General features: G+C 44.4%; 10 non-coding genes across 10 annotated transcripts; 4 read left to right on the top strand and 6 right to left on the bottom strand.

The window, feature by feature from the left end:
- Positions 1-89: 89 nt before the first annotated feature.
- TRNAS-GCU (transfer RNA serine (anticodon GCU)) lies at positions 90-171 on the bottom strand. The gene has a single exon. It is a non-coding gene; the product is annotated as a tRNA-Ser (tRNA).
- Positions 172-3,611: 3,440 nt separating this feature from the next.
- Positions 3,612-3,693, bottom strand: TRNAS-GCU (transfer RNA serine (anticodon GCU)). Its single transcript has one exon. It is a non-coding gene; the product is annotated as a tRNA-Ser (tRNA).
- A 1,393-nt stretch (positions 3,694-5,086) lies between these two features.
- Positions 5,087-5,160, top strand: TRNAT-AGU (transfer RNA threonine (anticodon AGU)). The gene has a single exon. It is a non-coding gene; the product is annotated as a tRNA-Thr (tRNA).
- A 1,687-nt stretch (positions 5,161-6,847) lies between these two features.
- TRNAT-AGU (transfer RNA threonine (anticodon AGU)) lies at positions 6,848-6,921 on the top strand. Its single transcript has one exon. It is a non-coding gene; the product is annotated as a tRNA-Thr (tRNA).
- Positions 6,922-7,133: 212 nt separating this feature from the next.
- TRNAS-GCU (transfer RNA serine (anticodon GCU)) lies at positions 7,134-7,215 on the bottom strand. Its single transcript has one exon. It is a non-coding gene; the product is annotated as a tRNA-Ser (tRNA).
- A 3,153-nt stretch (positions 7,216-10,368) lies between these two features.
- TRNAT-AGU (transfer RNA threonine (anticodon AGU)) lies at positions 10,369-10,442 on the top strand. Its single transcript has one exon. It is a non-coding gene; the product is annotated as a tRNA-Thr (tRNA).
- Positions 10,443-10,654: 212 nt separating this feature from the next.
- TRNAS-GCU (transfer RNA serine (anticodon GCU)) lies at positions 10,655-10,736 on the bottom strand. The gene has a single exon. It is a non-coding gene; the product is annotated as a tRNA-Ser (tRNA).
- Positions 10,737-13,889: 3,153 nt separating this feature from the next.
- TRNAT-AGU (transfer RNA threonine (anticodon AGU)) lies at positions 13,890-13,963 on the top strand. Its single transcript has one exon. It is a non-coding gene; the product is annotated as a tRNA-Thr (tRNA).
- A 212-nt stretch (positions 13,964-14,175) lies between these two features.
- On the bottom strand, positions 14,176-14,257 carry TRNAS-GCU (transfer RNA serine (anticodon GCU)). The gene has a single exon. It is a non-coding gene; the product is annotated as a tRNA-Ser (tRNA).
- A 1,679-nt stretch (positions 14,258-15,936) lies between these two features.
- On the bottom strand, positions 15,937-16,018 carry TRNAS-GCU (transfer RNA serine (anticodon GCU)). The gene has a single exon. It is a non-coding gene; the product is annotated as a tRNA-Ser (tRNA).
- Positions 16,019-16,940: the final 922 nt, after the last annotated feature.

The following is a 16,940-nucleotide window of genomic DNA, read 5'->3' as shown; positions in this document are numbered from 1 at the left end:
CCTGCGAGTTTGCTGGACCTTTTAGCCTAGGTTATGCCAGCCTGGTGTCCACGGCAAGCACAAAACAGTGCACCTTTAGACGAAGGGCTCGATGAGGATGGGATTCGAACCCATGCATGCAGAGCACAATGGATTAGCAGTCCATCGCCTTAACCACTCGGCCACCTCATCCACAGCAAGCTTGCGAGCTTTGATTTTGGGAGCTGCATGTCACAAGCAGAAACTTGAGGAAAAGACACAAGCAGGATGCCGTTTCTCACCTCCTAATAGAGCACCTTGCTTCCGTGCTGTCAATTCATTGTGACAAAAGCTTCATTCTTCCTTTTCTGCCAAGGGTATAATCAAATGTTACAAATGCAATCAAGGGTGTAAAGCAAGTCACAAGTAGTAATGCTCACCAACTTTGCTGCAGACACGCAGTCTAACGGCATGGAATTAGGAAGCGTCAACAGGTGCAAAATGTCATGTATTCCCCATCTTTTTTTTTCACTTTCTGCTGTTCCTTTTTTATTGGCTCTAGATGATGAACTGTGCCCGCGTCAAGAGAAATTCGCCTGGATGGAGCCACTCTTTTGCCAGGACATTCAGAGATGTAGCTCAACCATCAATTTCAAGTCTACACTTTTCTCCTACCTGGCTGGCATTTTTACATGAATGCAAAGTGTTTGACTGTGGTTGGGGTCCCAAAACTCTTGTCACCGCTTCAGTATCTGTTCCCTTTGACTTCACCTCGGGCAATGATTCATTTGGTTAAAAGACACATGCAGGATGTCTTTCCACAAATAGTCATATTCACAAACTCCTCTTGGCGATCATGAATTCAAACGTCAAGGGTGGAGGATGTATGAAAAATGGCAGCGTTCCTATTTTTCTTCCCCATCTTTGTTCATTTTCAGCCTGTTGATTAGCTCTAGATCAAGGACTCTGTGTTCTTCCAAAAACAGGAGGATGTCTGCCTGCTCTCTTCCAAGGGACAAATGAAAAGTTAGAAGCGTAAGAAACGGTCTGAAGCAAGATGCAGATAGTTTCCTTCCCCAAATCTTTTTGCCCGCATGCATTTCATCTTCACGGGAGTGGAAGCCAAAAGATGGGCAAATTGGTTTTTCCCACCTTCTTTTATTTTCGGTCCATTGTTTGATTCTAGAGCACAGACTCTGCCTGTTTAAAATAAGATTAGGTGGGATTGGCCCACTGTTACCTCTTGACTTCACAAGAGATATCTGAGTTGTAGCCTTGGCTCTTAAACCTTTTAGCAAAAATGAAGCAATGTACAAAGCTGGAAAGTTTTCAAGCTACTCGTAAGCTGGTTTTTCTTGGCACCAAACAGCTAAGAAAAATAAGCAATGAAAAAAGAAGAAAAAGAAAAAAACAACAACTTTTGGAGGAGTGATGAGTTCAAAAGGACGTTGCATAGTCTCCTTTGCTATCTCCTCCTCTGCCTTTCATGCTGCGTTAGAGATTTTGAAGCTTGATGTGCGTAACATTTGTCAAGAAGTTCCTCACAACTGTTCTGTGCCTGTGCTGACACAAGTCTGCCTTTGGCACGAGCACAGTGTCTGGGTGTGGTGCTGTGGCTTAGTTGGTTAAAGCGCCTGTCTAGTAAACAGGAGATCCCGAGTTCGACTCTCAGCAGCGCCTTTCTTTGGCTGCAGATTAAGCCTTTGAAAAGGTTTTAAGAGTGGCCTCGGGAGCTTTTTGCCGCAATGGCATGGTTTAGGCAGCAGCCCTGCTCTTGATGCTTCCAGCTGATCTCTTCAAAGCCCTGCGAGTTTGCTGGACCTTTTAGCCTAGGTTATGCCAGCCTGGTGTCCACGGCAAGCACAAAACAGTGCACCTTTAGACGAAGGGCTCGATGAGGATGGAATTCGAACCCATGCATGCAGAGCACAATGGATTAGCAGTCCATCGCCTTAACCACTCGGCCACCTCATCCACAGCAAGCTTGCGAGCTTTGATTTTGGGAGCTGCATGTCACAAGCAGAAACTTGAGGAAAAGACACAAGCAGGATGCCGTTTCTCACCTCCTAATAGAGCACCTTGCTTCCGTGCTGTCAATTCATTGTGACAAAAGCTTCATTCTTCCTTTTCTGCCAAGGGTATAATCAAATGTTACAAATGCAATCAAGGGTGTAAAGCAAGTCACAAGTAGTAATGCTCACCAACTTTGCTGCAGACACGCAGTCTAACGGCATGGAATTAGGAAGCGTCAACAGGTGCAAAATGTCATGTATTCCCCATCTTTTTTTTTCACTTTCTGCTGTTCCTTTTTTATTGGCTCTAGATGATGAACTGTGCCCGCGTCAAGAGAAATTCGCCTGGATGGAGCCACTCTTTTGCCAGGACATTCAGAGATGTAGCTCAACCATCAATTTCAAGTCTACACTTTTCTCCTACCTGGCTGGCATTTTTACATGAATGCAAAGTGTTTGACTGTGGTTGGGGTCCCAAAACTCTTGTCACCGCTTCAGTATCTGTTCCCTTTGACTTCACCTCGGGCAATGATTCATTTGGTTAAAAGACACATGCAGGATGTCTTTCCACAAATAGTCATATTCACAAACTCCTCTTGGCGATCATGAATTCAAACGTCAAGGGTGGAGGATGTATGAAAAATGGCAGCGTTCCTATTTTTCTTCCCCATCTTTGTTCATTTTCAGCCTGTTGATTAGCTCTAGATCAAGGACTCTGTGTTCTTCCAAAAACAGGAGGATGTCTGCCTGCTGTCTTCCAAGGGACAAATGAAAAGTTAGAAGCGTAAGAAACGGTCTGAAGCAAGATGCAGATAGTTTCCTTCCCCAAATCTTTTTGCCCGCATGCATTTCATCTTCACGGGAGTGGAAGCCAAAAGATGGGCAAATTGGTTTTTCCCACCTTCTTTTATTTTCGGTCCATTGTTTGATTCTAGAGTACAGACTCTGCCTGTTTAAAATAAGATTAGGTGGGATTGGCCCACTGTTACCTCTTGACTTCACAAGAGATATCTGAGTTGTAGCCTTGGCTCTTAAACCTTTTAGCAAAAATGAAGCAATGTACAAAGCTGGAAAGTTTTCAAGCTACTCGTAAGCTGGTTTTTCTTGGCACCAAACAGCTAAGAAAAATAAGCAATGAAAAAAGAAGAAAAAGAAAAAAACAACAACTTTTGGAGGAGTGATGAGTTCAAAAGGACGTTGCATAGTCTCCTTTGCTATCTCCTCCTCTGCCTTTCATGCTGCGTTAGAGATTTTGAAGCTTGATGTGCGTAACATTTGTCAAGAAGTTCCTCACAACTGTTCTGTGCCTGTGCTGACACAAGTCTGCCTTTGGCACGAGCACAGTGTCTGGGTGTGGTGCTGTGGCTTAGTTGGTTAAAGCGCCTGTCTAGTAAACAGGAGATCCCGAGTTTGACTCTCAGCAGCGCCTTTCTTTGGCTGCAGATTAAGCCTTTGAAAAGGTTTTAAGAGTGGCCTCGGGAGCTTTTTGCCGCAATGGCATGGTTTAGGCAGCAGCCCTGCTCTTGATGCTTCCAGCTGATCTCTTCAAAGCCCTGCGAGTTTGCTGGACCTTTTAGCCTAGGTTATGCCAGCCTGGTGTCCACGGCAAGCACAAAACAGTGCACCTTTAGACGAAGGGCTCGATGAGGATGGGATTCGAACCCATGCATGCAGAGCACAATGGATTAGCAGTCCATCGCCTTAACCACTCGGCCACCTCATCCACAGCAAGCTTGCGAGCTTTGATTTTGGGAGCTGCATGTCACAAGCAGAAACTTGAGGAAAAGACACAAGCAGGATGCCGTTTCTCACCTCCTAATAGAGCACCTTGCTTCCGTGCTGTCAATTCATTGTGACAAAAGCTTCATTCTTCCTTTTCTGCCAAGGGTATAATCAAATGTTACAAATGCAATCAAGGGTGTAAAGCAAGTCACAAGTAGTAATGCTCACCAACTTTGCTGCAGACACGCAGTCTAACGGCATGGAATTAGGAAGCGTCAACAGGTGCAAAATGTCATGTATTCCCCATCTTTTTTTTTCACTTTCTGCTGTTCCTTTTTTATTGGCTCTAGATGATGAACTGTGCCCGCGTCAAGAGAAATTCGCCTGGATGGAGCCACTCTTTTGCCAGGACATTCAGAGATGTAGCTCAACCATCAATTTCAAGTCTACACTTTTCTCCTACCTGGCTGGCATTTTTACATGAATGCAAAGTGTTTGACTGTGGTTGGGGTCCCAAAACTCTTGTCACCGCTTCAGTATCTGTTCCCTTTGACTTCACCTCGGGCAATGATTCATTTGGTTAAAAGACACATGCAGGATGTCTTTCCACAAATAGTCATATTCACAAACTCCTCTTGGCGATCATGAATTCAAACGTCAAGGGTGGAGGATGTATGAAAAATGGCAGCGTTCCTATTTTTCTTCCCCATCTTTGTTCATTTTCAGCCTGTTGATTAGCTCTAGATCAAGGACTCTGTGTTCTTCCAAAAACAGGAGGATGTCTGCCTGCTGTCTTCCAAGGGACAAATGAAAAGTTAGAAGCGTAAGAAACGGTCTGAAGCAAGATGCAGATAGTTTCCTTCCCCAAATCTTTTTGCCCGCATGCATTTCATCTTCACGGGAGTGGAAGCCAAAAGATGGGCAAATTGGTTTTTCCCACCTTCTTTTATTTTCGGTCCATTGTTTGATTCTAGAGCACAGACTCTGCCTGTTTAAAATAAGATTAGGTGGGATTGGCCCACTGTTACCTCTTGACTTCACAAGAGATATCTGAGTTGTAGCCTTGGCTCTTAAACCTTTTAGCAAAAATGAAGCAATGTACAAAGCTGGAAAGTTTTCAAGCTACTCGTAAGCTGGTTTTTCTTGGCACCAAACAGCTAAGAAAAATAAGCAATGAAAAAAGAAGAAAAAGAAAAAAACAACAACTTTTGGAGGAGTGATGAGTTCAAAAGGACGTTGCATAGTCTCCTTTGCTATCTCCTCCTCTGCCTTTCATGCTGCGTTAGAGATTTTGAAGCTTGATGTGCGTAACATTTGTCAAGAAGTTCCTCACAACTGTTCTGTGCCTGTGCTGACACAAGTCTGCCTTTGGCACGAGCACAGTGTCTGGGTGTGGTGCTGTGGCTTAGTTGGTTAAAGCGCCTGTCTAGTAAATAGGAGATCCTGAGTTCGACTCTCAGCAGCGCCTTTCTTTGGCTGCAGATTAAGCCTTTGAAAAGGTTTTAAGAGTGGCCTCGGGAGCTTTTTGCCACAATGGCATGGTTTAGGCAGCAGCCCTGCTCTTGATGCTTCCAGCTGATCTCTTCAAAGCCCTGCGAGTTTGCTGGACCTTTTAGCCTAGGTTATGCCAGCCTGGTGTCCACGGCAAGCACAAAACAGTGCACCTTTAGACGAAGGGCTCGATGAGGATGGGATTCAAACCCATGCATGCAGAGCACAATGGATTAGCAGTCCATCGCCTTAACCACTCAGCCACCTCATCCACAGCAAGCTTGCGAGCTTTGATTTTGGGAGCTGCATGTCACAAGCAGAAACTTGAGGAAAAGACACAAGCAGGATGCCGTTTCTCACCTCCTAATAGAGCACCTTGCTTCCGTGCTGTCAATTCATTGTGACAAAAGCTTCATTCTTCCTTTTCTGCCAAGGGTATAATCAAATGTTACAAATGCAATCAAGGGTGTAAAGCAAGTCACAAGTAGTAATGCTCACCAACTTTGCTGCAGACACGCAGTCTAACGGCATGGAATTAGGAAGCGTCAACAGGTGCAAAATGTCATGTATTCCCCATCTTTTTTTTTCACTTTCTGCTGTTCCTTTTTTATTGGCTCTAGATGATGAACTGTGCCCGCGTCAAGAGAAATTCGCCTGGATGGAGCCACTCTTTTGCCAGGACATTCAGAGATGTAGCTCAACCATCAATTTCAAGTCTACACTTTTCTCCTACCTGGCTGGCATTTTTACATGAATGCAAAGTGTTTGACTGTGGTTGGGGTCCCAAAACTCTTGTCACCGCTTCAGTATCTGTTCCCTTTGACTTCACCTCGGGCAATGATTCATTTGGTTAAAAGACACATGCAGGATGTCTTTCCACAAATAGTCATATTCACAAACTCCTCTTGGCGATCATGAATTCAAACGTCAAGGGTGGAGGATGTATGAAAAATGGCAGCGTTCCTATTTTTCTTCCCCATCTTTGTTCATTTTCAGCCTGTTGATTAGCTCTAGATCAAGGACTCTGTGTTCTTCCAAAAACAGGAGGATGTCTGCCTGCTGTCTTCCAAGGGACAAATGAAAAGTTAGAAGCGTAAGAAACGGTCTGAAGCAAGATGCAGATAGTTTCCTTCCCCAAATCTTTTTGCCCGCATGCATTTCATCTTCACAGGAGTGGAAGCCAAAAGATGGGCAAATTGGTTTTTCCCACCTTCTTTTATTTTCGGTCCATTGTTTGATTCTAGAGCACAGACTCTGCCTGTTTAAAATAAGATTAGGTGGGATTGGCCCACTGTTACCTCTTGACTTCACAAGAGATATCTGAGTTGTAGCCTTGGCTCTTAAACCTTTTAGCAAAAATGAAGCAATGTACAAAGCTGGAAAGTTTTCAAGCTACTCGTAAGCTGGTTTTTCTTGGCACCAAACAGCTAAGAAAAATAAGCAATGAAAAAAGAAGAAAAAGAAAAAAACAACAACTTTTGGAGGAGTGATGAGTTCAAAAGGACGTTGCATAGTCTCCTTTGCTATCTCCTCCTCTGCCTTTCATGCTGCGTTAGAGATTTTGAAGCTTGATGTGCGTAACATTTGTCAAGAAGTTCCTCACAACTGTTCTGTGCCTGTGCTGACACAAGTCTGCCTTTGGCACGAGCACAGTGTCTTGGTGTGGTGCTGTGGCTTAGTTGGTTAAAGCGCCTGTCTAGTAAACAGGAGATCCTGAGTTCGACTCTCAGCAGCGCCTTTCTTTGGCTGCAGATTAAGCCCTTGAAAAGGTTTTAAGAGTGGCCTCGGGAGCTTTTTGCCACAATGGCATGGTTTAGGCAGCAGCCCTGCTCTTGATGCTTCCAGCTGATCTCTTCAAAGCCCTGCGAGTTTGCTGGACCTTTTAGCCTAGGTTATGCCAGCCTGGTGTCCACGGCAAGCACAAAACAGTGCACCTTTAGACGAAGGGCTCGATGAGGATGGGATTCGAACCCATGCATGCAGAGCACAATGGATTAGCAGTCCATCGCCTTAACCACTCGGCCACCTCATCCACAGCAAGCTTGCGAGCTTTGATTTTGGGAGCTGCATGTCACAAGCAGAAACTTGAGGAAAAGACACAAGCAGGATGCCGTTTCTCACCTCCTAATAGAGCACCTTGCTTCCATGCTGTCAATTCATTGTGACAAAAGCTTCATTCTTCCTTTTCTGCCAAGGGTATAATCAAATGTTACAAATGCAATCAAGGGTGTAAAGCAAGTCACAAGTAGTAATGCTCACCAACTTTGCTGCAGACACGCAGTCTAACAGCATGGAATTAGGAAGCGTCAACAGGTGCAAAATGTCATGTATTCCCCATCTTTTTTTTTCACTTTCTGCTGTTCCTTTTTTATTGGCTCTAGATGATGAACTGTGCCCGCGTCAAGAGAAATTCGCCTGGATGGAGCCACTCTTTTGCCAGGACATTCAGTGATGTAGCTCAACCATCAATTTCAAGTCTACACTTTTCTCCTACCTGGCTGGCATTTTTACATGAATGCAAAGTGTTTGACTGTGGTTGGGGTCCCAAAACTCTTGTCACCGCTTCAGTATCTGTTCCCTTTGACTTCACCTCGGGCAATGATTCATTTGGTTAAAAGACACATGCAGGATGTCTTTCCACAAATAGTCATATTCACAAACTCCTCTTGGCGATCATGAATTCAAACGTCAAGGGTGGAGGATGTATGAAAATGGCAGCGTTCCTATTTTTCTTCCCCATCTTTGTTCATTTTCAGCCTGTTGATTAGCTCTAGATCAAGGACTCTGTGTTCTTCCAAAAACAGGAGGATGTCTGCCTGCTGTCTTCCAAGGGACAAATGAAAAGTTAGAAGCGTAAGAAACGGTCTGAAGCAAGATGCAGATAGTTTCCTTCCCCAAATCTTTTTGCCCGCATGCATTTCATCTTCACGGGAGTGGAAGCCAAAAGATGGGCAAATTGGTTTTTCCCACCTTCTTTTATTTTCGGTTCATTGTTTGATTCTAGAGCACAGACTCTGCCTGTTTAAAATAAGATTAGGTGGGATTGGCCCACTGTTACCTCTTGACTTCACAAGAGATATCTGAGTTGTAGCCTTGGCTCTTAAACCTTTTAGCAAAAATGAAGCAATGTACAAAGCTGGAAAGTTTTCAAGCTACTCGTAAGCTGGTTTTTCTTGGCACCAAACAGCTAAGAAAAATAAGCAATGAAAAAAGAAGAAAAAGAAAAAAACAACAACTTTTGGAGGAGTGATGAGTTCAAAAGGACGTTGCATAGTCTCCTTTGCTATCTCCTCCTCTGCCTTTCATGCTGCGTTAGAGATTTTGAAGCTTGATGTGCGTAACATTTGTCAAGAAGTTCCTCACAACTGTTCTGTGCCTGTGCTGACACAAGTCTGCCTTTGGCACGAGCACAGTGTCTGGGTGTGGTGCTGTGGCTTAGTTGGTTAAAGCGCCTGTCTAGTAAACAGGAGATCCCGAGTTCGACTCTCAGCAGCGCCTTTCTTTGGCTGCAGATTAAGCCTTTGAAAAGGTTTTAAGAGTGGCCTCGGGAGCTTTTTGCCACAATGGCATGGTTTAGGCAGCAGCCCTGCTCTTGATGCTTCCAGCTGATCTCTTCAAAGCCCTGCGAGTTTGCTGGACCTTTTAGCCTAGGTTATGCCAGCCTGGTGTCCACGGCAAGCACAAAACAGTGCACCTTTAGACGAAGGGCTCGATGAGGATGGGATTCAAACCCATGCATGCAGAGCACAATGGATTAGCAGTCCATCGCCTTAACCACTCGGCCACCTCATCCACAGCAAGCTTGCGAGCTTTGATTTTGGGAGCTGCATGTCACAAGCAGAAACTTGAGGAAAAGACACAAGCAGGATGCCGTTTCTCACCTCCTAATAGAGCACCTTGCTTCCATGCTGTCAATTCATTGTGACAAAAGCTTCATTCTTCCTTTTCTGCCAAGGGTATAATCAAATGTTACAAATGCAATCAAGGGTGTAAAGCAAGTCACAAGTAGTAATGCTCACCAACTTTGCTGCAGACACGCAGTCTAACGGCATGGAATTAGGAAGCGTCAACAGGTGCAAAATGTCATGTATTCCCCATCTTTTTTTTTCACTTTCTGCTGTTCCTTTTTTATTGGCTCTAGATGATGAACTGTGCCCGCGTCAAGAGAAATTCGCCTGGATGGAGCCACTCTTTTGCCAGGACATTCAGAGATGTAGCTCAACCATCAATTTCAAGTCTACACTTTTCTCCTACCTGGCTGGCATTTTTACATGAATGCAAAGTGTTTGACTGTGGTTGGGGTCCCAAAACTCTTGTCACCGCTTCAGTATCTGTTCCCTTTGACTTCACCTCGGGCAATGATTCATTTGGTTAAAAGACACATGCAGGATGTCTTTCCACAAATAGTCATATTCACAAACTCCTCTTGGCGATCATGAATTCAAACGTCAAGGGTGGAGGATGTATGAAAAATGGCAGCGTTCCTATTTTTCTTCCCCATCTTTGTTCATTTTCAGCCTGTTGATTAGCTCTAGATCAAGGACTCTGTGTTCTTCCAAAAACAGGAGGATGTCTGCCTGCTGTCTTCCAAGGGACAAATGAAAAGTTAGAAGCGTAAGAAACGGTCTGAAGCAAGATGCAGATAGTTTCCTTCCCCAAATCTTTTTGCCCGCATGCATTTCATCTTCACGGGAGTGGAAGCCAAAAGATGGGCAAATTGGTTTTTCCCACCTTCTTTTATTTTCGGTCCATTGTTTGATTCTAGAGTACAGACTCTGCCTGTTTAAAATAAGATTAGGTGGGATTGGCCCACTGTTACCTCTTGACTTCACAAGAGATATCTGAGTTGTAGCCTTGGCTCTTAAACCTTTTAGCAAAAATGAAGCAATGTACAAAGCTGGAAAGTTTTCAAGCTACTCGTAAGCTGGTTTTTCTTGGCACCAAACAGCTAAGAAAAATAAGCAATGAAAAAAGAAGAAAAAGAAAAAAACAACAACTTTTGGAGGAGTGATGAGTTCAAAAGGACGTTGCATAGTCTCCTTTGCTATCTCCTCCTCTGCCTTTCATGCTGCGTTAGAGATTTTGAAGCTTGATGTGCGTAACATTTGTCAAGAAGTTCCTCACAACTGTTCTGTGCCTGTGCTGACACAAGTCTGCCTTTGGCACGAGCACAGTGTCTTGGTGTGGTGCTGTGGCTTAGTTGGTTAAAGCGCCTGTCTAGTAAACAGGAGATCCTGAGTTCGACTCTCAGCAGCGCCTTTCTTTGGCTGCAGATTAAGCCTTTGAAAAGGTTTTAAGAGTGGCCTCGGGAGCTTTGTGCCGCAATGGCATGGTTTAGGCAGCAGCCCTGCTCTTGATTCTTCCAGCTGATCTCTTCAAAGCCCTGCGAGTTTGCTGGACCTTTTAGCCTAGGTTATGCCAGCCTGGTGTCCACGGCAAGCACAAAACAGTGCACCTTTAGACGAAGGGCTCGATGAGGATGGGATTCGAACCCATGCATGCAGAGCACAATGGATTAGCAGTCCATCGCCTTAACCACTCGGCCACCTCATCCACAGCAAGCTTGCGAGCTTTGATTTTGGGAGCTGCATGTCACAAGCAGAAACTTGAGGAAAAGACACAAGCAGGATGCCGTTTCTCACCTCCTAATAGAGCACCTTGCTTCCGTGCTGTCAATTCATTGTGACAAAAGCTTCATTCTTCCTTTTCTGCCAAGGGTATAATCAAATGTTACAAATGCAATCAAGGGTGTAAAGCAAGTCACAAGTAGTAATGCTCACCAACTTTGCTGCAGACACGCAGTCTAACGGCATGGAATTAGGAAGCGTCAACAGGTGCAAAATGTCATGTATTCCCCATCTTTTTTTTCACTTTCTGCTGTTCCTTTTTTATTGGCTCTAGATGATGAACTGTGCCCGCGTCAAGAGAAATTCGCCTGGATGGAGCCACTCTTTTGCCAGGACATTCAGAGATGTAGCTCAACCATCAATTTCAAGTCTACACTTTTCTCCTACCTGGCTGGCATTTTTACATGAATGCAAAGTGTTTGACTGTGGTTGGGGTCCCAAAACTCTTGTCACCGCTTCAGTATCTGTTCCCTTTGACTTCACCTCGGGCAATGATTCATTTGGTTAAAAGACACATGCAGGATGTCTTTCCACAAATAGTCATATTCACAAACTCCTCTTGGCGATCATGAATTCAAACGTCAAGGGTGGAGGATGTATGAAAAATGGCAGCGTTCCTATTTTTCTTCCCCATCTTTGTTCATTTTCAGCCTGTTGATTAGCTCTAGATCAAGGACTCTGTGTTCTTCCAAAAACAGGAGGATGTCTGCCTGCTGTCTTCCAAGGGACAAATGAAAAGTTAGAAGCGTAAGAAACGGTCTGAAGCAAGATGCAGATAGTTTCCTTCCCCAAATCTTTTTGCCCGCATGCATTTCATCTTCACGGGAGTGGAAGCCAAAAGATGGGCAAATTGGTTTTTCCCACCTTCTTTTATTTTCGGTCCATTGTTTGATTCTAGAGTACAGACTCTGCCTGTTTAAAATAAGATTAGGTGGGATTGGCCCACTGTTACCTCTTGACTTCACAAGAGATATCTGAGTTGTAGCCTTGGCTCTTAAACCTTTTAGCAAAAATGAAGCAATGTACAAAGCTGGAAAGTTTTCAAGCTACTCGTAAGCTGGTTTTTCTTGGCACCAAACAGCTAAGAAAAATAAGCAATGAAAAAAGAAGAAAAAGAAAAAAACAACAACTTTTGGAGGAGTGATGAGTTCAAAAGGACGTTGCATAGTCTCCTTTGCTATCTCCTCCTCTGCCTTTCATGCTGCGTTAGAGATTTTGAAGCTTGATGTGCGTAACATTTGTCAAGAAGTTCCTCACAACTGTTCTGTGCCTGTGCTGACACAAGTCTGCCTTTGGCACGAGCACAGTGTCTGGGTGTGGTGCTGTGGCTTAGTTGGTTAAAGCGCCTGCCTAGTAAACAGGAGATCCCGAGTTCGACTCTCAGCAGCGCCTTTCTTTGGCTGCAGATTAAGCCTTTGAAAAGGTTTTAAGAGTGGCCTCGGGAGCTTTTTGCCGCAATGGCATGGTTTAGGCAGCAGCCCTGCTCTTGATGCTTCCAGCTGATCTCTTCAAAGCCCTGCGAGTTTGCTGGACCTTTTAGCCTAGGTTATGCCAGCCTGGTGTCCACGGCAAGCACAAAACAGTGCACCTTTAGACGAAGGGCTCGATGAGGATGGGATTCAAACCCATGCATGCAGAGCACAATGGATTAGCAGTCCATCGCCTTAACCACTCGGCCACCTCATCCACAGCAAGCTTGCGAGCTTTGATTTTGGGAGCTGCATGTCACAAGCAGAAACTTGAGGAAAAGACACAAGCAGGATGCCGTTTCTCACCTCCTAATAGAGCACCTTGCTTCCGTGCTGTCAATTCATTGTGACAAAAGCTTCATTCTTCCTTTTCTGCCAAGGGTATAATCAAATGTTACAAATGCAATCAAGGGTGTAAAGCAAGTCACAAGTAGTAATGCTCACCAACTTTGCTGCAGACACGCAGTCTAACGGCATGGAATTAGGAAGCGTCAACAGGTGCAAAATGTCATGTATTCCCCATCTTTTTTTTTCACTTTCTGCTGTTCCTTTTTTATTGGCTCTAGATGATGAACTGTGCCCGCGTCAAGAGAAATTCGCCTGGATGGAGCCACTCTTTTGCCAGGACATTCAGAGATGTAGCTCAACCATCAATTTCAAGTCTACACTTTTCTCCTACCTGGCTGGCATTTTTACATGAATGCAAAGTGTTTGACTGTGGTTGGGGTCCCAAAACTCTTGTCACCGCTTCAGTATCTGTTCCCTTTGACTTCACCTCGGGCAATGATTCATTTGGTTAAAAGACACATGCAGGATGTCTTTCCACAAATAGTCATATTCACAAACTCCTCTTGGCGATCATGAATTCAAACGTCAAGGGTGGAGGATGTATGAAAAATGGCAGCGTTCCTATTTTTCTTCCCCATCTTTGTTCATTTTCAGCCTGTTGATTAGCTCTAGATCAAGGACTCTGTGTTCTTCCAAAAACAGGAGGATGTCTGCCTGCTCTCTTCCAAGGGACAAATGAAAAGTTAGAAGCGTAAGAAACGGTCTGAAGCAAGATGCAGATAGTTTCCTTCCCCAAATCTTTTTGCCCGCATGCATTTCATCTTCACGGGAGTGGAAGCCAAAAGATGGGCAAATTGGTTTTTCCCACCTTCTTTTATTTTCGGTCCATTGTTTGATTCTAGAGCACAGACTCTGCCTGTTTAAAATAAGATTAGGTGGGATTGGCCCACTGTTACCTCTTGACTTCACAAGAGATATCTGAGTTGTAGCCTTGGCTCTTAAACCTTTTAGCAAAAATGAAGCAATGTACAAAGCTGGAAAGTTTTCAAGCTACTCGTAAGCTGGTTTTTCTTGGCACCAAACAGCTAAGAAAAATAAGCAATGAAAAAAGAAGAAAAAGAAAAAAACAACAACTTTTGGAGGAGTGATGAGTTCAAAAGGACGTTGCATAGTCTCCTTTGCTATCTCCTCCTCTGCCTTTCATGCTGCGTTAGAGATTTTGAAGCTTGATGTGCGTAACATTTGTCAAGAAGTTCCTCACAACTGTTCTGTGCCTGTGCTGACACAAGTCTGCCTTTGGCACGAGCACAGTGTCTTGGTGTGGTGCTGTGGCTTAGTTGGTTAAAGCGCCTGTCTAGTAAACAGGAGATCCTGAGTTCAACTCTCAGCAGCGCCTTTCTTTGGCTGCAGATTAAGCCTTTGAAAAGGTTTTAAGAGTGGCCTCGGGAGCTTTTTGCCACAATGGCATGGTTTAGGCAGCAGCCCTGCTCTTGATGCTTCCAGCTGATCTCTTCAAAGCCCTGCGAGTTTGCTGGACCTTTTAGCCTAGGTTATGCCAGCCTGGTGTCCACGGCAAGCACAAAACAGTGCACCTTTAGACGAAGGGCTCGATGAGGATGGGATTCGAACCCATGCATGCAGAGCACAATGGATTAGCAGTCCATCGCCTTAACCACTCGGCCACCTCATCCACAGCAAGCTTGCGAGCTTTGATTTTGGGAGCTGCATGTCACAAGCAGAAACTTGAGGAAAAGACACAAGCAGGATGCCGTTTCTCACCTCCTAATAGAGCACCTTGCTTCCGTGCTGTCAATTCATTGTGACAAAAGCTTCATTCTTCCTTTTCTGCCAAGGGTATAATCAAATGTTACAAATGCAATCAAGGGTGTAAAGCAAGTCACAAGTAGTAATGCTCACCAACTTTGCTGCAGACACGCAGTATAACGGCATGGAATTAGGAAGCGTCAACAGGTGCAAAATGTCATGTATTCCCCATCTTTTTTTTTCACTTTCTGCTGTTCCTTTTTTATTGGCTCTAGATGATGAACTGTGCCCGCGTCAAGAGAAATTCGCCTGGATGGAGCCACTCTTTTGCCAGGACATTCAGAGATGTAGCTCAACCATCAATTTCAAGTCTACACTTTTCTCCTACCTGGCTGGCATTTTTACATGAATGCAAAGTGTTTGACTGTGGTTGGGGTCCCAAAACTCTTGTCACCGCTTCAGTATCTGTTCCCTTTGACTTCACCTCGGGCAATGATTCATTTGGTTAAAAGACACATGCAGGATGTCTTTCCACAAATAGTCATATTCACAAACTCCTCTTGGCGATCATGAATTCAAACGTCAAGGGTGGAGGATGTATGAAAAATGGCAGCGTTCCTATTTTTCTTCCCCATCTTTGTTCATTTTCAGCCTGTTGATTAGCTCTAGATCAAGGACTCTGTGTTCTTCCAAAAACAGGAGGATGTCTGCCTGCTGTCTTCCAAGGGACAAATGAAAAGTTAGAAGCGTAAGAAACGGTCTGAAGCAAGATGCAGATAGTTTCCTTCCCCAAATCTTTTTGCCCGCATGCATTTCATCTTCACGGGAGTGGAAGCCAAAAGATAAGCAAATTGGTTTTTCCCACCTTCTTTTATTTTCGGTCCATTGTTTGATTCTAGAGCACAGACTCTGCCTGTTTAAAATAAGATTAGGTGGGATTGGCCCACTGTTACCTCTTGACTTCACAAGAGATATCTGAGTTGTAGCCTTGGCTCTTAAACCTTTTAGCAAAAATGAAGCAATGTACAAAGCTGGAAAGTTTTCAAGCTACTCGTAAGCTGGTTTTTCTTGGCACCAAACAGCTAAGAAAAATAAGCAATGAAAAAAGAAGAAAAAGAAAAAAACAACAACTTTTGGAGGAGTGATGAGTTCAAAAGGACGTTGCATAGTCTCCTTTGCTATCTCCTCCTCTGCCTTTCATGCTGCGTTAGAGATTTTGAAGCTTGATGTGCGTAACATTTGTCAAGAAGTTCCTCACAACTGTTCTGTGCCTGTGCTGACACAAGTCTGCCTTTGGCACGAGCACAGTGTCTGGGTGTGGTGCTGTGGCTTAGTTGGTTAAAGCGCCTGTCTAGTAAACAGGAGATCCCGAGTTTGACTCTCAGCAGCGCCTTTCTTTGGCTGCAGATTAAGCCTTTGAAAAGGTTTTAAGAGTGGCCTCGGGAGCTTTTTGCCGCAATGGCATGGTTTAGGCAGCAGACCTGCTCTTGATGCTTCCAGCTGATCTCTTCAAAGCCCTGCGAGTTTGCTGGACCTTTTAGCCTAGGTTATGCCAGCCTGGTGTCCACGGCAAGCACAAAACAGTGCACCTTTAGACGAAGGGCTCGATGAGGATGGGATTCGAACCCATGCATGCAGAGCACAATGGATTAGCAGTCCATCGCCTTAACCACTCGGCCACCTCATCCACAGCAAGCTTGCGAGCTTTGATTTTGGGAGCTGCATGTCACAAGCAGAAACTTGAGGAAAAGACACAAGCAGGATGCCGTTTCTCACCTCCTAATAGAGCACCTTGCTTCCGTGCTGTCAATTCATTGTGACAAAAGCTTCATTCTTCCTTTTCTGCCAAGGGTATAATCAAATGTTACAAATGCAATCAAGGGTGTAAAGCAAGTCACAAGTAGTAATGCTCACCAACTTTGCTGCAGACACGCAGTCTAACGGCATGGAATTAGGAAGCGTCAACAGGTGCAAAATGTCATGTATTCCCCATCTTTTTTTTTCACTTTCTGCTGTTCCTTTTTTATTGGCTCTAGATGATGAACTGTGCCCGCGTCAAGAGAAATTCGCCTGGATGGAGCCACTCTTTTGCCAGGACATTCAGAGATGTAGCTCAACCATCAATTTCAAGTCTACACTTTTCTCCTACCTGGCTGGCATTTTTACATGAATGCAAAGTGTTTGACTGTGGTTGGGGTCCCAAAACTCTTGTCACCGCTTCAGTATCTGTTCCCTTTGACTTCACCTCGGGCAATGATTCATTTGGTTAAAAGACACATGCAGGATGTCTTTCCACAAATAGTCATATTCACAAACTCCTCTTGGCGATCATGAATTCAAACGTCAAGGGTGGAGGATGTATGAAAAATGGCAGCGTTCCTATTTTTCTTCCCCATCTTTGTTCATTTTCAGCCTGTTGATTAGCTCTAGATCAAGGACTCTGTGTTCTTCCAAAAACAGGAGGATGTCTGCCTGCTCTCTTCCAAGGGACAAATGAAAAGTTAGAAGCGTAAGAAACGGTCTGAAGCAAGATGCAGATAGTTTCCTTCCCCAAATCTTTTTGCCCGCATGCATTTCATCTTCACGGGAGTGGAAGCCAAAAGATGGGC

The sequence above is a fragment of the Staurois parvus genome, unplaced genomic scaffold (genome assembly GCF_062004578.1).
Source record: "Staurois parvus isolate SC_StPar_1 unplaced genomic scaffold, SC_StPar_1.0 ptg000020l, whole genome shotgun sequence".
Taxonomy (NCBI): domain Eukaryota; kingdom Metazoa; phylum Chordata; class Amphibia; order Anura; family Ranidae; genus Staurois; species Staurois parvus.
The sequence above is the reverse complement of the archived record's forward strand: the minus strand, read 5'-3'. Positions and strand labels throughout refer to the sequence as shown.